This window comes from Rhinoderma darwinii, assembly GCF_050947455.1.
Source record: "Rhinoderma darwinii isolate aRhiDar2 chromosome 5 unlocalized genomic scaffold, aRhiDar2.hap1 SUPER_5_unloc_46, whole genome shotgun sequence".
Taxonomy (NCBI): Eukaryota; Metazoa; Chordata; class Amphibia; order Anura; family Rhinodermatidae; genus Rhinoderma; species Rhinoderma darwinii.
The window spans coordinates 358,662-378,521 of NW_027461805.1; the positions used below are offsets into that span (position 1 = coordinate 358,662).

General features: G+C 47.8%; 13 non-coding genes across 13 annotated transcripts; all 13 read right to left on the reverse strand.

Moving 5' to 3' along the window:
- Positions 1-1,120: 1,120 nt before the first annotated feature.
- Positions 1,121-1,311, reverse strand: LOC142694667 (U2 spliceosomal RNA). Its single transcript, XR_012862856.1, has one exon. It is a non-coding gene; the product is annotated as a U2 spliceosomal RNA (small nuclear RNA).
- A 1,304-nt stretch (positions 1,312-2,615) lies between these two features.
- On the reverse strand, positions 2,616-2,806 carry LOC142694668 (U2 spliceosomal RNA). The gene has a single exon (XR_012862857.1). It is a non-coding gene; the product is annotated as a U2 spliceosomal RNA (small nuclear RNA).
- Positions 2,807-4,090: 1,284 nt separating this feature from the next.
- On the reverse strand, positions 4,091-4,281 carry LOC142694669 (U2 spliceosomal RNA). Its single transcript, XR_012862858.1, has one exon. It is a non-coding gene; the product is annotated as a U2 spliceosomal RNA (small nuclear RNA).
- A 1,300-nt stretch (positions 4,282-5,581) lies between these two features.
- LOC142694670 (U2 spliceosomal RNA) lies at positions 5,582-5,772 on the reverse strand. Its single transcript, XR_012862859.1, has one exon. It is a non-coding gene; the product is annotated as a U2 spliceosomal RNA (small nuclear RNA).
- A 1,308-nt stretch (positions 5,773-7,080) lies between these two features.
- LOC142694671 (U2 spliceosomal RNA) lies at positions 7,081-7,271 on the reverse strand. Its single transcript, XR_012862860.1, has one exon. It is a non-coding gene; the product is annotated as a U2 spliceosomal RNA (small nuclear RNA).
- A 1,284-nt stretch (positions 7,272-8,555) lies between these two features.
- Positions 8,556-8,746, reverse strand: LOC142694401 (U2 spliceosomal RNA). Its single transcript, XR_012862644.1, has one exon. It is a non-coding gene; the product is annotated as a U2 spliceosomal RNA (small nuclear RNA).
- A 1,264-nt stretch (positions 8,747-10,010) lies between these two features.
- LOC142694672 (U2 spliceosomal RNA) lies at positions 10,011-10,201 on the reverse strand. The gene has a single exon (XR_012862861.1). It is a non-coding gene; the product is annotated as a U2 spliceosomal RNA (small nuclear RNA).
- A 1,289-nt stretch (positions 10,202-11,490) lies between these two features.
- Positions 11,491-11,681, reverse strand: LOC142694674 (U2 spliceosomal RNA). The gene has a single exon (XR_012862862.1). It is a non-coding gene; the product is annotated as a U2 spliceosomal RNA (small nuclear RNA).
- Positions 11,682-12,973: 1,292 nt separating this feature from the next.
- LOC142694676 (U2 spliceosomal RNA) lies at positions 12,974-13,164 on the reverse strand. Its single transcript, XR_012862864.1, has one exon. It is a non-coding gene; the product is annotated as a U2 spliceosomal RNA (small nuclear RNA).
- A 1,288-nt stretch (positions 13,165-14,452) lies between these two features.
- On the reverse strand, positions 14,453-14,643 carry LOC142694677 (U2 spliceosomal RNA). Its single transcript, XR_012862865.1, has one exon. It is a non-coding gene; the product is annotated as a U2 spliceosomal RNA (small nuclear RNA).
- Positions 14,644-15,935: 1,292 nt separating this feature from the next.
- On the reverse strand, positions 15,936-16,126 carry LOC142694678 (U2 spliceosomal RNA). Its single transcript, XR_012862866.1, has one exon. It is a non-coding gene; the product is annotated as a U2 spliceosomal RNA (small nuclear RNA).
- A 1,292-nt stretch (positions 16,127-17,418) lies between these two features.
- Positions 17,419-17,609, reverse strand: LOC142694679 (U2 spliceosomal RNA). Its single transcript, XR_012862867.1, has one exon. It is a non-coding gene; the product is annotated as a U2 spliceosomal RNA (small nuclear RNA).
- Positions 17,610-18,894: 1,285 nt separating this feature from the next.
- LOC142694680 (U2 spliceosomal RNA) lies at positions 18,895-19,085 on the reverse strand. The gene has a single exon (XR_012862868.1). It is a non-coding gene; the product is annotated as a U2 spliceosomal RNA (small nuclear RNA).
- Positions 19,086-19,860: the final 775 nt, after the last annotated feature.

A 19,860-nucleotide genomic window follows, 5' to 3' on the forward strand; every position in this document is an offset into this window, starting at 1 on the left:
GCTTGCACCACAATGCAGTGCTGAAAGAGGAGGAATCTACATAAAAACGCCTTCCTGGCAACGCCCAAATGCCCTGCTGCCATGCAGATAAACACTGGCAGCGGCAGCAAGTGCATGCCCACAGCCACCCCTTGTTCCTTCACACCTTGTATCAGCTGTAATCCAGTCCAGTCCAGTGCTGCCTGCTGAGCAGCACTGACCAACACTGCCTGGGCCCAGGCTTTTATCTCTGAGGCCCCATTATGATGTCAGAAAGCTGGCTCTGGAATCCTGAGGGCTCCACTATGACACGTGCAAAGTTCCGTCTGAACTTTATATAAGACGGTGAGGCTCAGTCAGTCACTCAGTGTTGCCTGAGAGGGCAACACTGCAACAGCCGGCCGCCAGGCTGTCTTTTTTTTGCACAGCTAGTTGCCTCCAGGAGGCCACAAGAGGGAGACAAGGGACTGCAAAATGGAAAATAGGCATCCACCAACTTTACAGACAACTTCTCCTTGCTCCTACAACCTCCATCCTTGCACAGTTTGTTATTCTTCTAGGTAACATAGTAACAAATCCAAATTGCTGCTCTCTTTGTAGGCAAGCAAGGCTTTGTTGCAACTGCAATTCTTACTTCTTCTTGAAATGTAGGGACGACAGTACATTCCATCACATCCATCTAGTGTACACAGGTAGGTCCATTGTGGCGGGCAGGCGAGCGGGCGGGCTGCTTTATTGGCTGTTTGCTGTTCCCCTACTCCACTCCACTATTTGACTGTTGTGCTGCATCAATCAATCAATCAATCAATCAATCAATCAATCAATCAATCAATCAATCAATCAGTGGCTGGCTCAGGTGCAGCTCTTTAACTTACCTAAAAGGGAGGGCGGAGAGAAGACAAGGAAGGTGAATGAGGTGTTCCAATGTGAAATGCCGGAAACACAGAAACACAGACGACACACAACAAGAGGTGGCAATCTATTCATTAATTGCATTTAATCAATGAGCTCATTATCACTCATGCATTGTCCAACAGGTGTTGAAATAATGGGATTAAAAGGGGAGATCCCTTCAGAAAGACAGAAACAATAGCAAAGACAAAAAACACTTTTGGAATCTGCTTTTAGTCAACACATAAGGAAAGGGTGCACCGGTCCTGGAAATACTGCAATACCAGGTCAATGCGTGGAGTGGACAGAGCAAGCTCTATTTCCATCTCCCTGTTCTAAAAATCCATTTAATATATGGTCCCCAGATAGGGGACGTATCAGATATTAAACTGATAAGAACAGATACTACACTTGATCTTAGCCAAAAGGCCGAGAAGCGATAACCCGAACGGGCCGCGCGTTGCCCGAGCCTGCCCGATACTGCTGTTCAGCCCTTGCAGCGATTCAGCCTACTTCGAGGCAATTCCATGGGGCCCTGCAGGCTCACACACTCACAGCTACACGGGAGGTGAATAAAGGCCGGAGAGGAAGCCAGACAGGATTTGCTTCTTTTGCTTGCACCACAATGCAGTGCTGAAAGAGGAGGAATCTACATAAAAACGCCTTCCTGGCAACGCCCAAATGCCCTGCTGCCATGCAGATAAACACTGGCAGCGGCAGCAAGTGCATGCCCACAGCCACCCCTTGTTCCTTCACACCTTGTATCAGCTGTAATCCAGTCCAGTCCAGTGCTGCCTGCTGAGCAGCACTGACCAACACTGCCTGGGCCCAGGCTTTTATCTCTGAGGCCCCATTATGATGTCAGAAAGCTGGCTCTGGAATCCTGAGGGCTCCACTATGACACGTGCAAAGTTCCGTTTGAACTTTATATAAGACGGTGAGGCTCAGTCAGTCACTCAGTGTTGCCTGAGAGGGCAACACTGCAACAGCCGGCCGCCAGGCTGTCTTTTTTTTGCACAGCTAGTTGCCTCCAGGAGGCCACAAGAGGGAGACAAGGGACTGCAAAATGGAAAATAGGCATCCACCAACTTTACAGACAACTTCTCCTTGCTCCTACAACCTCCATCCTTGCACAGTTTGTTATTCTTCTAGGTAACATAGTAACAAATCCAAATTGCTGCTCTCTTTGTAGGCAAGCAAGGCTTTGTTGCAACTGCAATTCTTACTTCTTCTTGAAATGTAGGGACGACAGTACATTCCATCACATCCATCTAGTGTACACAGGTAGGTCCATTGTGGCGGGCAGGCGAGCGGGCGGGCTGCTTTATTGGCTGTTTGCTGTTCCCCTACTCCACTCCACTATTTGACTGTTGTGCTGCATCAATCAATCAATCAATCAATCAATCAATCAATCAATCAATCAATCAATCAATCAATCAATCAATCAGTGGCTGGCTCAGGTGCAGCTCTTTAACTTACCTAAAAGGGAGGGCGGAGAGAAGACAAGGAAGGTGAATGAGGTGTTCCAATGTGAAATGCCGGAAACACAGAAACACAGACGACACACAACAAGAGGTGGCAATCTATTCATTAATTGCATTTAATCAATGAGCTCATTATCACTCATGCATTGTCCAACAGGTGTTGAAATAATGGGATTAAAAGGGGAGATCCCTTCAGAAAGACAGAAACAATAGCAAAGACAAAAAACACTTTTGGAATCTGCTTTTAGTCAACACATAAGGAAAGGGTGCACCGGTCCTGGAAATACTGCAATACCAGGTCAATGCGTGGAGTGGACAGAGCAAGCTCTATTTCCATCTCCCTGTTCTAAAAATCCATTTAATATATGGTCCCCAGATAGGGGACGTATCAGATATTAAACTGATAAGAACAGATACTACACTTGATCTTAGCCAAAAGGCCGAGAAGCGATAACCCGAACGGGCCGCGCGTTGCCCGAGCCTGCCCGATACTGCTGTTCAGCCCTTGCAGCGATTCAGCCTACTTCTAGGCAATTCCATGGGGCCCTGCAGGCTCACACACTCACAGCTACACGGGAGGTGAATAAAGGCCGGAGAGGAAGCCAGACAGGATTTGCTTCTTTTGCTTGCACCACAATGCAGTGCTGAAAGAGGAGGAATCTACATAAAAACGCCTTCCTGGCAACGCCCAAATGCCCTGCTGCCATGCAGATAAACACTGGCAGCGGCAGCAAGTGCATGCCCACAGCCACCCCTTGTTCCTTCACACCTTGTATCAGCTGTAATCCAGTCCAGTCCAGTGCTGCCTGCTGAGCAGCACTGACCAACACTGCCTGGGCCCAGGCTTTTATCTCTGAGGCCCCATTATGATGTCAGAAAGCTGGCTCTGGAATCCTGAGGGCTCCACTATGACACGTGCAAAGTTCCGTCTGAACTTTATATAAGACGGTGAGGCTCAGTCAGTCACTCAGTGTTGCCTGAGAGGGCAACACTGCAACAGCCGGCCGCCAGGCTGTCTTTTTTTTGCACAGCTAGTTGCCTCCAGGAGGCCACAAGAGGGAGACAAGGGACTGCAAAATGGAAAATAGGCATCCACCAACTTTACAGACAACTTCTCCTTGCTCCTACAACCTCCATCCTTGCACAGTTTGTTATTCTTCTAGGTAACATAGTAACAAATCCAAATTGCTGCTCTCTTTGTAGGCAAGCAAGGCTTTGTTGCAACTGCAATTCTTACTTCTTCTTGAAATGTAGGGACGACAGTACATTCCATCACATCCATCTAGTGTACACAGGTAGGTCCATTGTGGCGGGCAGGCGAGCGGGCGGGCTGCTTTATTGGCTGTTTGCTGTTCCCCTACTCCACTCCACTATTTGACTGTTGTGCTGCATCAATCAATCAATCAATCAATCAATCAATCAATCAATCAATCAATCAGTGGCTGGCTCAGGTGCAGCTCTTTAACTTACCTAAAAGGGAGGGCGGAGAGAAGACAAGGAAGGTGAATGAGGTGTTCCAATGTGAAATGCCGGAAACACAGAAACACAGACGACACACAACAAGAGGTGGCAATCTATTCATTAATTGCATTTAATCAATGAGCTCATTATCACTCATGCATTGTCCAACAGGTGTTGAAATAATGGGATTAAAAGGGGAGATCCCTTCAGAAAGACAGAAACAATAGCAAAGACAAAAAACACTTTTGGAATCTGCTTTTAGTCAACACATAAGGAAAGGGTGCACCGGTCCTGGAAATACTGCAATACCAGGTCAATGCGTGGAGTGGACAGAGCAAGCTCTATTTCCATCTCCCTGTTCTAAAAATCCATTTAATATATGGTCCCCAGATAGGGGACGTATCAGATATTAAACTGATAAGAACAGATACTACACTTGATCTTAGCCAAAAGGCCGAGAAGCGATAACCCGAACGGGCCGCGCGTTGCCCGAGCCTGCCCGATACTGCTGTTCAGCCCTTGCAGCGATTCAGCCTACTTCTAGGCAATTCCATGGGGCCCTGCAGGCTCACACACTCACAGCTACACGGGAGGTGAATAAAGGCCGGAGAGGAAGCCAGACAGGATTTGCTTCTTTTGCTTGCACCACAATGCAGTGCTGAAAGAGGAGGAATCTACATAAAAACGCCTTCCTGGCAACGCCCAAATGCCCTGCTGCCATGCAGATAAACACTGGCAGCGGCAGCAAGTGCATGCCCACAGCCACCCCTTGTTCCTTCACACCTTGTATCAGCTGTAATCCAGTCCAGTCCAGTGCTGCCTGCTGAGCAGCACTGACCAACACTGCCTGGGCCCAGGCTTTTATCTCTGAGGCCCCATTATGATGTCAGAAAGCTGGCTCTGGAATCCTGAGGGCTCCACTATGACACGTGCAAAGTTCCGTCTGAACTTTATATAAGACGGTGAGGCTCAGTCAGTCACTCAGTGTTGCCTGAGAGGGCAACACTGCAACAGCCGGCCGCCAGGCTGTCTTTTTTTTGCACAGCTAGTTGCCTCCAGGAGGCCACAAGAGGGAGACAAGGGACTGCAAAATGGAAAATAGGCATCCACCAACTTTACAGACAACTTCTCCTTGCTCCTACAACCTCCATCCTTGCACAGTTTGTTATTCTTCTAGGTAACATAGTAACAAATCCAAATTGCTGCTCTCTTTGTAGGCAAGCAAGGCTTTGTTGCAACTGCAATTCTTACTTCTTCTTGAAATGTAGGGACGACAGTACATTCCATCACATCCATCTAGTGTACACAGGTAGGTCCATTGTGGCGGGCAGGCGAGCGGGCGGGCTGCTTTATTGGCTGTTTGCTGTTCCCCTACTCCACTCCACTATTTGACTGTTGTGCTGCATCAATCAATCAATCAATCAATCAATCAATCAATCAATCAATCAATCAAACAATCAATCAATCAGTGGCTGGCTCAGGTGCAGCTCTTTAACTTACCTAAAAGGGAGGGCGGAGAGAAGACAAGGAAGGTGAATGAGGTGTTCCAATGTGAAATGCCGGAAACACAGAAACACAGACGACACACAACAAGAGGTGGCAATCTATTCATTAATTGCATTTAATCAATGAGCTCATTATCACTCATGCATTGTCCAACAGGTGTTGAAATAATGGGATTAAAAGGGGAGATCCCTTCAGAAAGACAGAAACAATAGCAAAGACAAAAAACACTTTTGGAATCTGCTTTTAGTCAACACATAAGGAAAGGGTGCACCGGTCCTGGAAATACTGCAATACCAGGTCAATGCGTGGAGTGGACAGAGCAAGCTCTATTTCCATCTCCCTGTTCTAAAAATCCATTTAATATATGGTCCCCAGATAGGGGACGTATCAGATATTAAACTGATAAGAACAGATACTACACTTGATCTTAGCCAAAAGGCCGAGAAGCGATAACCCGAACGGGCCGCGCGTTGCCCGAGCCTGCCCGATACTGCTGTTCAGCCCTTGCAGCGATTCAGCCTACTTCTAGGCAATTCCATGGGGCCCTGCAGGCTCACACACTCACAGCTACACGGGAGGTGAATAAAGGCCGGAGAGGAAGCCAGACAGGATTTGCTTCTTTTGCTTGCACCACAATGCAGTGCTGAAAGAGGAGGAATCTACATAAAAACGCCTTCCTGGCAACGCCCAAATGCCCTGCTGCCATGCAGATAAACACTGGCAGCGGCAGCAAGTGCATGCCCACAGCCACCCCTTGTTCCTTCACACCTTGTATCAGCTGTAATCCAGTCCAGTCCAGTGCTGCCTGCTGAGCAGCACTGACCAACACTGCCTGGGCCCAGGCTTTTATCTCTGAGGCCCCATTATGATGTCAGAAAGCTGGCTCTGGAATCCTGAGGGCTCCACTATGACACGTGCAAAGTTCCGTCTGAACTTTATATAAGACGGTGAGGCTCAGTCAGTCACTCAGTGTTGCCTGAGAGGGCAACACTGCAACAGCCGGCCGCCAGGCTGTCTTTTTTTTGCACAGCTAGTTGCCTCCAGGAGGCCACAAGAGGGAGACAAGGGACTGCAAAATGGAAAATAGGCATCCACCAACTTTACAGACAACTTCTCCTTGCTCCTACAACCTCCATCCTTGCACAGTTTGTTATTCTTCTAGGTAACATAGTAACAAATCCAAATTGCTGCTCTCTTTGTAGGCAAGCAAGGCTTTGTTGCAACTGCAATTCTTACTTCTTCTTGAAATGTAGGGACGACAGTACATTCCATCACATCCATCTAGTGTACACAGGTAGGTCCATTGTGGCGGGCAGGCGAGCGGGCGGGCTGCTTTATTGGCTGTTTGCTGTTCCCCTACTCCACTCCACTATTTGACTGTTGTGCTGCATCAATCAATCAATCAATCAATCAATCAATCAATCAATCAATCAATCAATCAATCAATCAATCAATCAATCAGTGGCTGGCTCAGGTGCAGCTCTTTAACTTACCTAAAAGGGAGGGCGGAGAGAAGACAAGGAAGGTGAATGAGGTGTTCCAATGTGAAATGCCGGAAACACAGAAACACAGACGACACACAACAAGAGGTGGCAATCTATTCATTAATTGCATTTAATCAATGAGCTCATTATCACTCATGCATTGTCCAACAGGTGTTGAAATAATGGGATTAAAAGGGGAGATCCCTTCAGAAAGACAGAAACAATAGCAAAGACAAAAAACACTTTTGGAATCTGCTTTTAGTCAACACATAAGGAAAGGGTGCACCGGTCCTGGAAATACTGCAATACCAGGTCAATGCGTGGAGTGGACAGAGCAAGCTCTATTTCCATCTCCCTGTTCTAAAAATCCATTTAATATATGGTCCCCAGATAGGGGACGTATCAGATATTAAACTGATAAGAACAGATACTACACTTGATCTTAGCCAAAAGGCCGAGAAGCGATAACCCGAACGGGCCGCGCGTTGCCCGAGCCTGCCCGATACTGCTGTTCAGCCCTTGCAGCGATTCAGCCTACTTCTAGGCAATTCCATGGGGCCCTGCAGGCTCACACACTCACAGCTACACGGGAGGTGAATAAAGGCCGGAGAGGAAGCCAGACAGGATTTGCTTCTTTTGCTTGCACCACAATGCAGTGCTGAAAGAGGAGGAATCTACATAAAAACGCCTTCCTGGCAACGCCCAAATGCCCTGCTGCCATGCAGATAAACACTGGCAGCGGCAGCAAGTGCATGCCCACAGCCACCCCTTGTTCCTTCACACCTTGTATCAGCTGTAATCCAGTCCAGTCCAGTGCTGCCTGCTGAGCAGCACTGACCAACACTGCCTGGGCCCAGGCTTTTATCTCTGAGGCCCCATTATGATGTCAGAAAGCTGGCTCTGGAATCCTGAGGGCTCCACTATGACACGTGCAAAGTTCCGTCTGAACTTTATATAAGACGGTGAGGCTCAGTCAGTCACTCAGTGTTGCCTGAGAGGGCAACACTGCAACAGCCGGCCGCCAGGCTGTCTTTTTTTTGCACAGCTAGTTGCCTCCAGGAGGCCACAAGAGGGAGACAAGGGACTGCAAAATGGAAAATAGGCATCCACCAACTTTACAGACAACTTCTCCTTGCTCCTACAACATCCATCCTTGCACAGTTTGTTATTCTTCTAGGTAACATAGTAACAAATCCAAATTGCTGCTCTCTTTGTAGGCAAGCAAGGCTTTGTTGCAACTGCAATTCTTACTTCTTCTTGAAATGTAGGGACGACAGTACATTCCATCACATCCATCTAGTGTACACAGGTAGGTCCATTGTGGCGGGCAGGCGAGCGGGCGGGCTGCTTTATTGGCTGTTTGCTGTTCCCCTACTCCACTCCACTATTTGACTGTTGTGCTGCATCAATCAATCAATCAATCAATCAATCAATCAATCAATCAATCAATCAGTGGCTGGCTCAGGTGCAGCTCTTTAACTTACCTAAAAGGGAGGGCGGAGAGAAGACAAGGAAGGTGAATGAGGTGTTCCAATGTGAAATGCCGGAAACACAGAAACACAGACGACACACAACAAGAGGTGGCAATCTATTCATTAATTGCATTTAATCAATGAGCTCATTATCACTCATGCATTGTCCAACAGGTGTTGAAATAATGGGATTAAAAGGGGAGATCCCTTCAGAAAGACAGAAACAATAGCAAAGACAAAAAACACTTTTGGAATCTGCTTTTAGTCAACACATAAGGAAAGGGTGCACCGGTCCTGGAAATACTGCAATACCAGGTCAATGCGTGGAGTGGACAGAGCAAGCTCTATTTCCATCTCCCTGTTCTAAAAATCCATTTAATATATGGTCCCCAGATAGGGGACGTATCAGATATTAAACTGATAAGAACAGATACTACACTTGATCTTAGCCAAAAGGCCGAGAATCGATAACCCGAACGGGCCGCGCGTTGCCCGAGCCTGCCCGATACTGCTGTTCAGCCCTTGCAGCGATTCAGCCTACTTCTAGGCAATTCCATGGGGCCCTGCAGGCTCACACACTCACAGCTACACGGGAGGTGAATAAAGGCCGGAGAGGAAGCCAGACAGGATTTGCTTCTTTTGCTTGCACCACAATGCAGTGCTGAAAGAGGAGGAATCTACATAAAAACGCCTTCCTGGCAACGCCCAAATGCCCTGCTGCCATGCAGATAAACACTGGCAGCGGCAGCAAGTGCATGCCCACAGCCACCCCTTGTTCCTTCACACCTTGTATCAGCTGTAATCCAGTCCAGTCCAGTGCTGCCTGCTGAGCAGCACTGACCAACACTGCCTGGGCCCAGGCTTTTATCTCTGAGGCCCCATTATGATGTCAGAAAGCTGGCTCTGGAATCCTGAGGGCTCCACTATGACACGTGCAAAGTTCCGTCTGAACTTTATATAAGACGGTGAGGCTCAGTCAGTCACTCAGTGTTGCCTGAGAGGGCAACACTGCAACAGCCGGCCGCCAGGCTGTCTTTTTTTTGCACAGCTAGTTGCCTCCAGGAGGCCACAAGAGGGAGACAAGGGACTGCAAAATGGAAAATAGGCATCCACCAACTTTACAGACAACTTCTCCTTGCTCCTACAACCTCCATCCTTGCACAGTTTGTTATTCTTCTAGGTAACATAGTAACAAATCCAAATTGCTGCTCTCTTTGTAGGCAAGCAAGGCTTTGTTGCAACTGCAATTCTTACTTCTTCTTGAAATGTAGGGACGACAGTACATTCCATCACATCCATCTAGTGTACACAGGTAGGTCCATTGTGGCGGGCAGGCGAGCGGGCGGGCTGCTTTATTGGCTGTTTGCTGTTCCCCTACTCCACTCCACTATTTGACTGTTGTGCTGCATCAATCAATCAATCAATCAATCAATCAGTGGCTGGCTCAGGTGCAGCTCTTTAACTTACCTAAAAGGGAGGGCGGAGAGAAGACAAGGAAGGTGAATGAGGTGTTCCAATGTGAAATGCCGGAAACACAGAAACACAGACGACACACAACAAGAGGTGGCAATCTATTCATTAATTGCATTTAATCAATGAGCTCATTATCACTCATGCATTGTCCAACAGGTGTTGAAATAATGGGATTAAAAGGGGAGATCCCTTCAGAAAGACAGAAACAATAGCAAAGACAAAAAACACTTTTGGAATCTGCTTTTAGTCAACACATAAGGAAAGGGTGCACCGGTCCTGGAAATACTGCAATACCAGGTCAATGCGTGGAGTGGACAGAGCAAGCTCTATTTCCATCTCCCTGTTCTAAAAATCCATTTAATATATGGTCCCCAGATAGGGGACGTATCAGATATTAAACTGATAAGAACAGATACTACACTTGATCTTAGCCAAAAGGCCGAGAAGCGATAACCCGAACGGGCCGCGCGTTGCCCGAGCCTGCCCGATACTGCTGTTCAGCCCTTGCAGCGATTCAGCCTACTTCTAGGCAATTCCATGGGGCCCTGCAGGCTCACACACTCACAGCTACACGGGAGGTGAATAAAGGCCGGAGAGGAAGCCAGACAGGATTTGCTTCTTTTGCTTGCACCACAATGCAGTGCTGAAAGAGGAGGAATCTACATAAAAACGCCTTCCTGGCAACGCCCAAATGCCCTGCTGCCATGCAGATAAACACTGGCAGCGGCAGCAAGTGCATGCCCACAGCCACCCCTTGTTCCTTCACACCTTGTATCAGCTGTAATCCAGTCCAGTCCAGTGCTGCCTGCTGAGCAGCACTGACCAACACTGCCTGGGCCCAGGCTTTTATCTCTGAGGCCCCATTATGATGTCAGAAAGCTGGCTCTGGAATCCTGAGGGCTCCACTATGACACGTGCAAAGTTCCGTCTGAACTTTATATAAGACGGTGAGGCTCAGTCAGTCACTCAGTGTTGCCTGAGAGGGCAACACTGCAACAGCCGGCCGCCAGGCTGTCTTTTTTTTGCACAGCTAGTTGCCTCCAGGAGGCCACAAGAGGGAGACAAGGGACTGCAAAATGGAAAATAGGCATCCACCAACTTTACAGACAACTTCTCCTTGCTCCTACAACCTCCATCCTTGCACAGTTTGTTATTCTTCTAGGTAACATAGTAACAAATCCAAATTGCTGCTCTCTTTGTAGGCAAGCAAGGCTTTGTTGCAACTGCAATTCTTACTTCTTCTTGAAATGTAGGGACGACAGTACATTCCATCACATCCATCTAGTGTACACAGGTAGGTCCATTGTGGCGGGCAGGCGAGCGGGCGGGCTGCTTTATTGGCTGTTTGCTGTTCCCCTACTCCACTCCACTATTTGACTGTTGTGCTGCATCAATCAATCAATCAATCAATCAATCAATCAATCAATCAATCAATCAATCAAGTGGCTGGCTCAGGTGCAGCTCTTTAACTTACCTAAAAGGGAGGGCGGAGAGAAGACAAGGAAGGTGAATGAGGTGTTCCAATGTGAAATGCCGGAAACACAGAAACACAGACGACACACAACAAGAGGTGGCAATCTATTCATTAATTGCATTTAATCAATGAGCTCATTATCACTCATGCATTGTCCAACAGGTGTTGAAATAATGGGATTAAAAGGGGAGATCCCTTCAGAAAGACAGAAACAATAGCAAAGACAAAAAACACTTTTGGAATCTGCTTTTAGTCAACACATAAGGAAAGGGTGCACCGGTCCTGGAAATACTGCAATACCAGGTCAATGCGTGGAGTGGACAGAGCAAGCTCTATTTCCATCTCCCTGTTCTAAAAATCCATTTAATATATGGTCCCCAGATAGGGGACGTATCAGATATTAAACTGATAAGAACAGATACTACACTTGATCTTAGCCAAAAGGCCGAGAAGCGATAACCCGAACGGGCCGCGCGTTGCCCGAGCCTGCCCGATACTGCTGTTCAGCCCTTGCAGCGATTCAGCCTACTTCTAGGCAATTCCATGGGGCCCTGCAGGCTCACACACTCACAGCTACACGGGAGGTGAATAAAGGCCGGAGAGGAAGCCAGACAGGATTTGCTTCTTTTGCTTGCACCACAATGCAGTGCTGAAAGAGGAGGAATCTACATAAAAACGCCTTCCTGGCAACGCCCAAATGCCCTGCTGCCATGCAGATAAACACTGGCAGCGGCAGCAAGTGCATGCCCACAGCCACCCCTTGTTCCTTCACACCTTGTATCAGCTGTAATCCAGTCCAGTCCAGTGCTGCCTGCTGAGCAGCACTGACCAACACTGCCTGGGCCCAGGCTTTTATCTCTGAGGCCCCATTATGATGTCAGAAAGCTGGCTCTGGAATCCTGAGGGCTCCACTATGACACGTGCAAAGTTCCGTCTGAACTTTATATAAGACGGTGAGGCTCAGTCAGTCACTCAGTGTTGCCTGAGAGGGCAACACTGCAACAGCCGGCCGCCAGGCTGTCTTTTTTTTGCACAGCTAGTTGCCTCCAGGAGGCCACAAGAGGGAGACAAGGGACTGCAAAATGGAAAATAGGCATCCACCAACTTTACAGACAACTTCTCCTTGCTCCTACAACCTCCATCCTTGCACAGTTTGTTATTCTTCTAGGTAACATAGTAACAAATCCAAATTGCTGCTCTCTTTGTAGGCAAGCAAGGCTTTGTTGCAACTGCAATTCTTACTTCTTCTTGAAATGTAGGGACGACAGTACATTCCATCACATCCATCTAGTGTACACAGGTAGGTCCATTGTGGCGGGCAGGCGAGCGGGCGGGCTGCTTTATTGGCTGTTTGCTGTTCCCCTACTCCACTCCACTATTTGACTGTTGTGCTGCATCAATCAATCAATCAATCAATCAATCAATCAATCAATCAATCAATCAATCAATCAGTGGCTGGCTCAGGTGCAGCTCTTTAACTTACCTAAAAGGGAGGGCGGAGAGAAGACAAGGAAGGTGAATGAGGTGTTCCAATGTGAAATGCCGGAAACACAGAAACACAGACGACACACAACAAGAGGTGGCAATCTATTCATTAATTGCATTTAATCAATGAGCTCATTATCACTCATGCATTGTCCAACAGGTGTTGAAATAATGGGATTAAAAGGGGAGATCCCTTCAGAAAGACAGAAACAATAGCAAAGACAAAAAACACTTTTGGAATCTGCTTTTAGTCAACACATAAGGAAAGGGTGCACCGGTCCTGGAAATACTGCAATACCAGGTCAATGCGTGGAGTGGACAGAGCAAGCTCTATTTCCATCTCCCTGTTCTAAAAATCCATTTAATATATGGTCCCCAGATAGGGGACGTATCAGATATTAAACTGATAAGAACAGATACTACACTTGATCTTAGCCAAAAGGCCGAGAAGCGATAACCCGAACGGGCCGCGCGTTGCCCGAGCCTGCCCGATACTGCTGTTCAGCCCTTGCAGCGATTCAGCCTACTTCTAGGCAATTCCATGGGGCCCTGCAGGCTCACACACTCACAGCTACACGGGAGGTGAATAAAGGCCGGAGAGGAAGCCAGACAGGATTTGCTTCTTTTGCTTGCACCACAATGCAGTGCTGAAAGAGGAGGAATCTACATAAAAACGCCTTCCTGGCAACGCCCAAATGCCCTGCTGCCATGCAGATAAACACTGGCAGCGGCAGCAAGTGCATGCCCACAGCCACCCCTTGTTCCTTCACACCTTGTATCAGCTGTAATCCAGTCCAGTCCAGTGCTGCCTGCTGAGCAGCACTGACCAACACTGCCTGGGCCCAGGCTTTTATCTCTGAGGCCCCATTATGATGTCAGAAAGCTGGCTCTGGAATCCTGAGGGCTCCACTATGACACGTGCAAAGTTCCGTCTGAACTTTATATAAGACGGTGAGGCTCAGTCAGTCACTCAGTGTTGCCTGAGAGGGCAACACTGCAACAGCCGGCCGCCAGGCTGTCTTTTTTTTGCACAGCTAGTTGCCTCCAGGAGGCCACAAGAGGGAGACAAGGGACTGCAAAATGGAAAATAGGCATCCACCAACTTTACAGACAACTTCTCCTTGCTCCTACAACCTCCATCCTTGCACAGTTTGTTATTCTTCTAGGTAACATAGTAACAAATCCAAATTGCTGCTCTCTTTGTAGGCAAGCAAGGCTTTGTTGCAACTGCAATTCTTACTTCTTCTTGAAATGTAGGGACGACAGTACATTCCATCACATCCATCTAGTGTACACAGGTAGGTCCATTGTGGCGGGCAGGCGAGCGGGCGGGCTGCTTTATTGGCTGTTTGCTGTTCCCCTACTCCACTCCACTATTTGACTGTTGTGCTGCATCAATCAATCAATCAATCAATCAATCAATCAATCAATCAATCAATCAATCAGTGGCTGGCTCAGGTGCAGCTCTTTAACTTACCTAAAAGGGAGGGCGGAGAGAAGACAAGGAAGGTGAATGAGGTGTTCCAATGTGAAATGCCGGAAACACAGAAACACAGACGACACACAACAAGAGGTGGCAATCTATTCATTAATTGCATTTAATCAATGAGCTCATTATCACTCATGCATTGTCCAACAGGTGTTGAAATAATGGGATTAAAAGGGGAGATCCCTTCAGAAAGACAGAAACAATAGCAAAGACAAAAAACACTTTTGGAATCTGCTTTTAGTCAACACATAAGGAAAGGGTGCACCGGTCCTGGAAATACTGCAATACCAGGTCAATGCGTGGAGTGGACAGAGCAAGCTCTATTTCCATCTCCCTGTTCTAAAAATCCATTTAATATATGGTCCCCAGATAGGGGACGTATCAGATATTAAACTGATAAGAACAGATACTACACTTGATCTTAGCCAAAAGGCCGAGAAGCGATAACCCGAACGGGCCGCGCGTTGCCCGAGCCTGCCCGATACTGCTGTTCAGCCCTTGCAGCGATTCAGCCTACTTCTAGGCAATTCCATGGGGCCCTGCAGGCTCACACACTCACAGCTACACGGGAGGTGAATAAAGGCCGGAGAGGAAGCCAGACAGGATTTGCTTCTTTTGCTTGCACCACAATGCAGTGCTGAAAGAGGAGGAATCTACATAAAAACGCCTTCCTGGCAACGCCCAAATGCCCTGCTGCCATGCAGATAAACACTGGCAGCGGCAGCAAGTGCATGCCCACAGCCACCCCTTGTTCCTTCACACCTTGTATCAGCTGTAATCCAGTCCAGTCCAGTGCTGCCTGCTGAGCAGCACTGACCAACACTGCCTGGGCCCAGGCTTTTATCTCTGAGGCCCCATTATGATGTCAGAAAGCTGGCTCTGGAATCCTGAGGGCTCCACTATGACACGTGCAAAGTTCCGTCTGAACTTTATATAAGACGGTGAGGCTCAGTCAGTCACTCAGTGTTGCCTGAGAGGGCAACACTGCAACAGCCGGCCGCCAGGCTGTCTTTTTTTTGCACAGCTAGTTGCCTCCAGGAGGCCACAAGAGGGAGACAAGGGACTGCAAAATGGAAAATAGGCATCCACCAACTTTACAGACAACTTCTCCTTGCTCCTACAACCTCCATCCTTGCACAGTTTGTTATTCTTCTAGGTAACATAGTAACAAATCCAAATTGCTGCTCTCTTTGTAGGCAAGCAAGGCTTTGTTGCAACTGCAATTCTTACTTCTTCTTGAAATGTAGGGACGACAGTACATTCCATCACATCCATCTAGTGTACACAGGTAGGTCCATTGTGGCGGGCAGGCGAGCGGGCGGGCTGCTTTATTGGCTGTTTGCTGTTCCCCTACTCCACTCCACTATTTGACTGTTGTGCTGCATCAATCAATCAATCAATCAATCAATCAATCAATCAATCAATCAATCAATCAATCAGTGGCTGGCTCAGGTGCAGCTCTTTAACTTACCTAAAAGGGAGGGCGGAGAGAAGACAAGGAAGGTGAATGAGGTGTTCCAATGTGAAATGCCGGAAACACAGAAACACAGACGACACACAACAAGAGGTGGCAATCTATTCATTAATTGCATTTAATCAATGAGCTCATTATCACTCATGCATTGTCCAACAGGTGTTGAAATAATGGGATTAAAAGGGGAGATCCCTTCAGAAAGACAGAAACAATAGCAAAGACAAAAAACACTTTTGGAATCTGCTTTTAGTCAACACATAAGGAAAGGGTGCACCGGTCCTGGAAATACTGCAATACCAGGTCAATGCGTGGAGTGGACAGAGCAAGCTCTATTTCCATCTCCCTGTTCTAAAAATCCATTTAATATATGGTCCCCAGATAGGGGACGTATCAGATATTAAACTGATAAGAACAGATACTACACTTGATCTTAGCCAAAAGGCCGAGAAGCGATAACCCGAACGGGCCGCGCGTTGCCCGAGCCTGCCCGATACTGCTGTTCAGCCCTTGCAGCGATTCAGCCTACTTCTAGGCAATTCCATGGGGCCCTGCAGGCTCACACACTCACAGCTACACGGGAGGTGAATAAAGGCCGGAGAGGAAGCCAGACAGGATTTGCTTCTTTTGCTTGCACCACAATGCAGTGCTGAAAGAGGAGGAATCTACATAAAAACGCCTTCCTGGCAACGCCCAAATGCCCTGCTGCCATGCAGATAAACACTGGCAGCGGCAGCAAGTGCATGCCCACAGCCACCCCTTGTTCCTTCACACCTTGTATCAGCTGTAATCCAGTCCAGTCCAGTGCTGCCTGCTGAGCAGCACTGACCAACACTGCCTGGGCCCAGGCTTTTATCTCTGAGGCCCCATTATGATGTCAGAAAGCTGGCTCTGGAATCCTGAGGGCTCCACTATGACACGTGCAAAGTTCCGTCTGAACTTTATATAAGACGGTGAGGCTCAGTCAGTCACTCAGTGTTGCCTGAGAGGGCAACACTGCAACAGCCGGCCGCCAGGCTGTCTTTTTTTTGCACAGCTAGTTGCCTCCAGGAGGCCACAAGAGGGAGACAAGGGACTGCAAAATGGAAAATAGGCATCCACCAACTTTACAGACAACTTCTCCTTGCTCCTACAACCTCCATCCTTGCACAGTTTGTTATTCTTCTAGGTAACATAGTAACAAATCCAAATTGCTGCTCTCTTTGTAGGCAAGCAAGGCTTTGTTGCAACTGCAATTCTTACTTCTTCTTGAAATGTAGGGACGACAGTACATTCCATCACATCCATCTAGTGTACACAGGTAGGTCCATTGTGGCGGGCAGGCGAGCGGGCGGGCTGCTTTATTGGCTGTTTGCTGTTCCCCTACTCCACTCCACTATTTGACTGTTGTGCTGCATCAATCAATCAATCAATCAATCAATCAATCAATCAATCAATCAATCAATCAATCAGTGGCTGGCTCAGGTGCAGCTCTTTAACTTACCTAAAAGGGAGGGCGGAGAGAAGACAAGGAAGGTGAATGAGGTGTTCCAATGTGAAATGCCGGAAACACAGAAACACAGACGACACACAACAAGAGGTGGCAATCTATTCATTAATTGCATTTAATCAATGAGCTCATTATCACTCATGCATTGTCCAACAGGTGTTGAAATAATGGGATTAAAAGGGGAGATCCCTTCAGAAAGACAGAAACAATAGCAAAGACAAAAAACACTTTTGGAATCTGCTTTTAGTCAACACATAAGGAAAGGGTGCACCGGTCCTGGAAATACTGCAATACCAGGTCAATGCGTGGAGTGGACAGAGCAAGCTCTATTTCCATCTCCCTGTTCTAAAAATCCATTTAATATATGGTCCCCAGATAGGGGACGTATCAGATATTAAACTGATAAGAACAGATACTACACTTGATCTTAGCCAAAAGGCCGAGAAGCGATAACCCGAACGGGCCGCGCGTTGCCCGAGCCTGCCCGATACTGCTGTTCAGCCCTTGCAGCGATTCAGCCTACTTCTAGGCAATTCCATGGGGCCCTGCAGGCTCACACACTCACAGCTACACGGGAGGTGAATAAAGGCCGGAGAGGAAGCCAGACAGGATTTGCTTCTTTTGCTTGCACCACAATGCAGTGCTGAAAGAGGAGGAATCTACATAAAAACGCCTTCCTGGCAACGCCCAAATGCCCTGCTGCCATGCAGATAAACACTGGCAGCGGCAGCAAGTGCATGCCCACAGCCACCCCTTGTTCCTTCACACCTTGTATCAGCTGTAATCCAGTCCAGTCCAGTGCTGCCTGCTGAGCAGCACTGACCAACACTGCCTGGGCCCAGGCTTTTATCTCTGAGGCCCCATTATGATGTCAGAAAGCTGGCTCTGGAATCCTGAGGGCTCCACTATGACACGTGCAAAGTTCCGTCTGAACTTTATATAAGACGGTGAGGCTCAGTCAGTCACTCAGTGTTGCCTGAGAGGGCAACACTGCAACAGCCGGCCGCCAGGCTGTCTTTTTTTTGCACAGCTAGTTGCCTCCAGGAGGCCACAAGAGGGAGACAAGGGACTGCAAAATGGAAAATAGGCATCCACCAACTTTACAGACAACTTCTCCTTGCTCCTACAACCTCCATCCTTGCACAGTTTGTTATTCTTCTAGGTAACATAGTAACAAATCCAAATTGCTGCTCTCTTTGTAGGCAAGCAAGGCTTTGTTGCAACTGCAATTCTTACTTCTTCTTGAAATGTAGGGACGACAGTACATTCCATCACATCCATCTAGTGTACACAGGTAGGTCCATTGTGGCGGGCAGGCGAGCGGGCGGGCTGCTTTATTGGCTGTTTGCTGTTCCCCTACTCCACTCCACTATTTGACTGTTGTGCTGCATCAATCAATCAATCAATCAATCAATCAATCAATCAATCAATCAATCAAGTGGCTGGCTCAGGTGCAGCTCTTTAACTTACCTAAAAGGGAGGGCGGAGAGAAGACAAGGAAGGTGAATGAGGTGTTCCAATGTGAAATGCCGGAAACACAGAAACACAGACGACACACAACAAGAGGTGGCAATCTATTCATTAATTGCATTTAATCAATGAGCTCATTATCACTCATGCATTGTCCAACAGGTGTTGAAATAATGGGATTAAAAGGGGAGATCCCTTCAGAAAGACAGAAACAATAGCAAAGACAAAAAACACTTTTGGAATCTGCTTTTAGTCAACACATAAGGAAAGGGTGCACCGGTCCTGGAAATACTGCAATACCAGGTCAATGCGTGGAGTGGACAGAGCAAGCTCTATTTCCATCTCCCTGTTCTAAAAATCCATTTAATATATGGTCCCCAGATAGGGGACGTATCAGATATTAAACTGATAAGAACAGATACTACACTTGATCTTAGCCAAAAGGCCGAGAAGCGATAACCCGAACGGGCCGCGCGTTGCCCGAGCCTGCCCGATACTGCTGTTCAGCCCTTGCAGCGATTCAGCCTACTTCTAGGCAATTCCATGGGGCCCTGCAGGCTCACACACTCACAGCTACACGGGAGGTGAATAAAGGCCGGAGAGGAAGCCAGACAGGATTTGCTTCTTTTGCTTGCACCACAATGCAGTGCTGAAAGAGGAGGAATCTACATAAAAACGCCTTCCTGGCAACGCCCAAATGCCCTGCTGCCATGCAGATAAACACTGGCAGCGGCAGCAAGTGCATGCCCACAGCCACCCCTTGTTCCTTCACACCTTGTATCAGCTGTAATCCAGTCCAGTCCAGTGCTGCCTGCTGAGCAGCACTGACCAACACTGCCTGGGCCCAGGCTTTTATCTCTGAGGCCCCATTATGATGTCAGAAAGCTGGCTCTGGAATCCTGAGGGCTCCACTATGACACGTGCAAAGTTCCGTCTGAACTTTATATAAGACGGTGAGGCTCAGTCAGTCACTCAGTGTTGCCTGAGAGGGCAACACTGCAACAGCCGGCCGCCAGGCTGTCTTTTTTTTGCACAGCTAGTTGCCTCCAGGAGGCCACAAGAGGGAGACAAGGGACTGCAAAATGGAAAATAGGCATCCACCAACTTTACAGACAACTTCTCCTTGCTCCTACAACCTCCATCCTTGCACAGTTTGTTATTCTTCTAGGTAACATAGTAACAAATCCAAATTGCTGCTCTCTTTGTAGGCAAGCAAGGCTTTGTTGCAACTG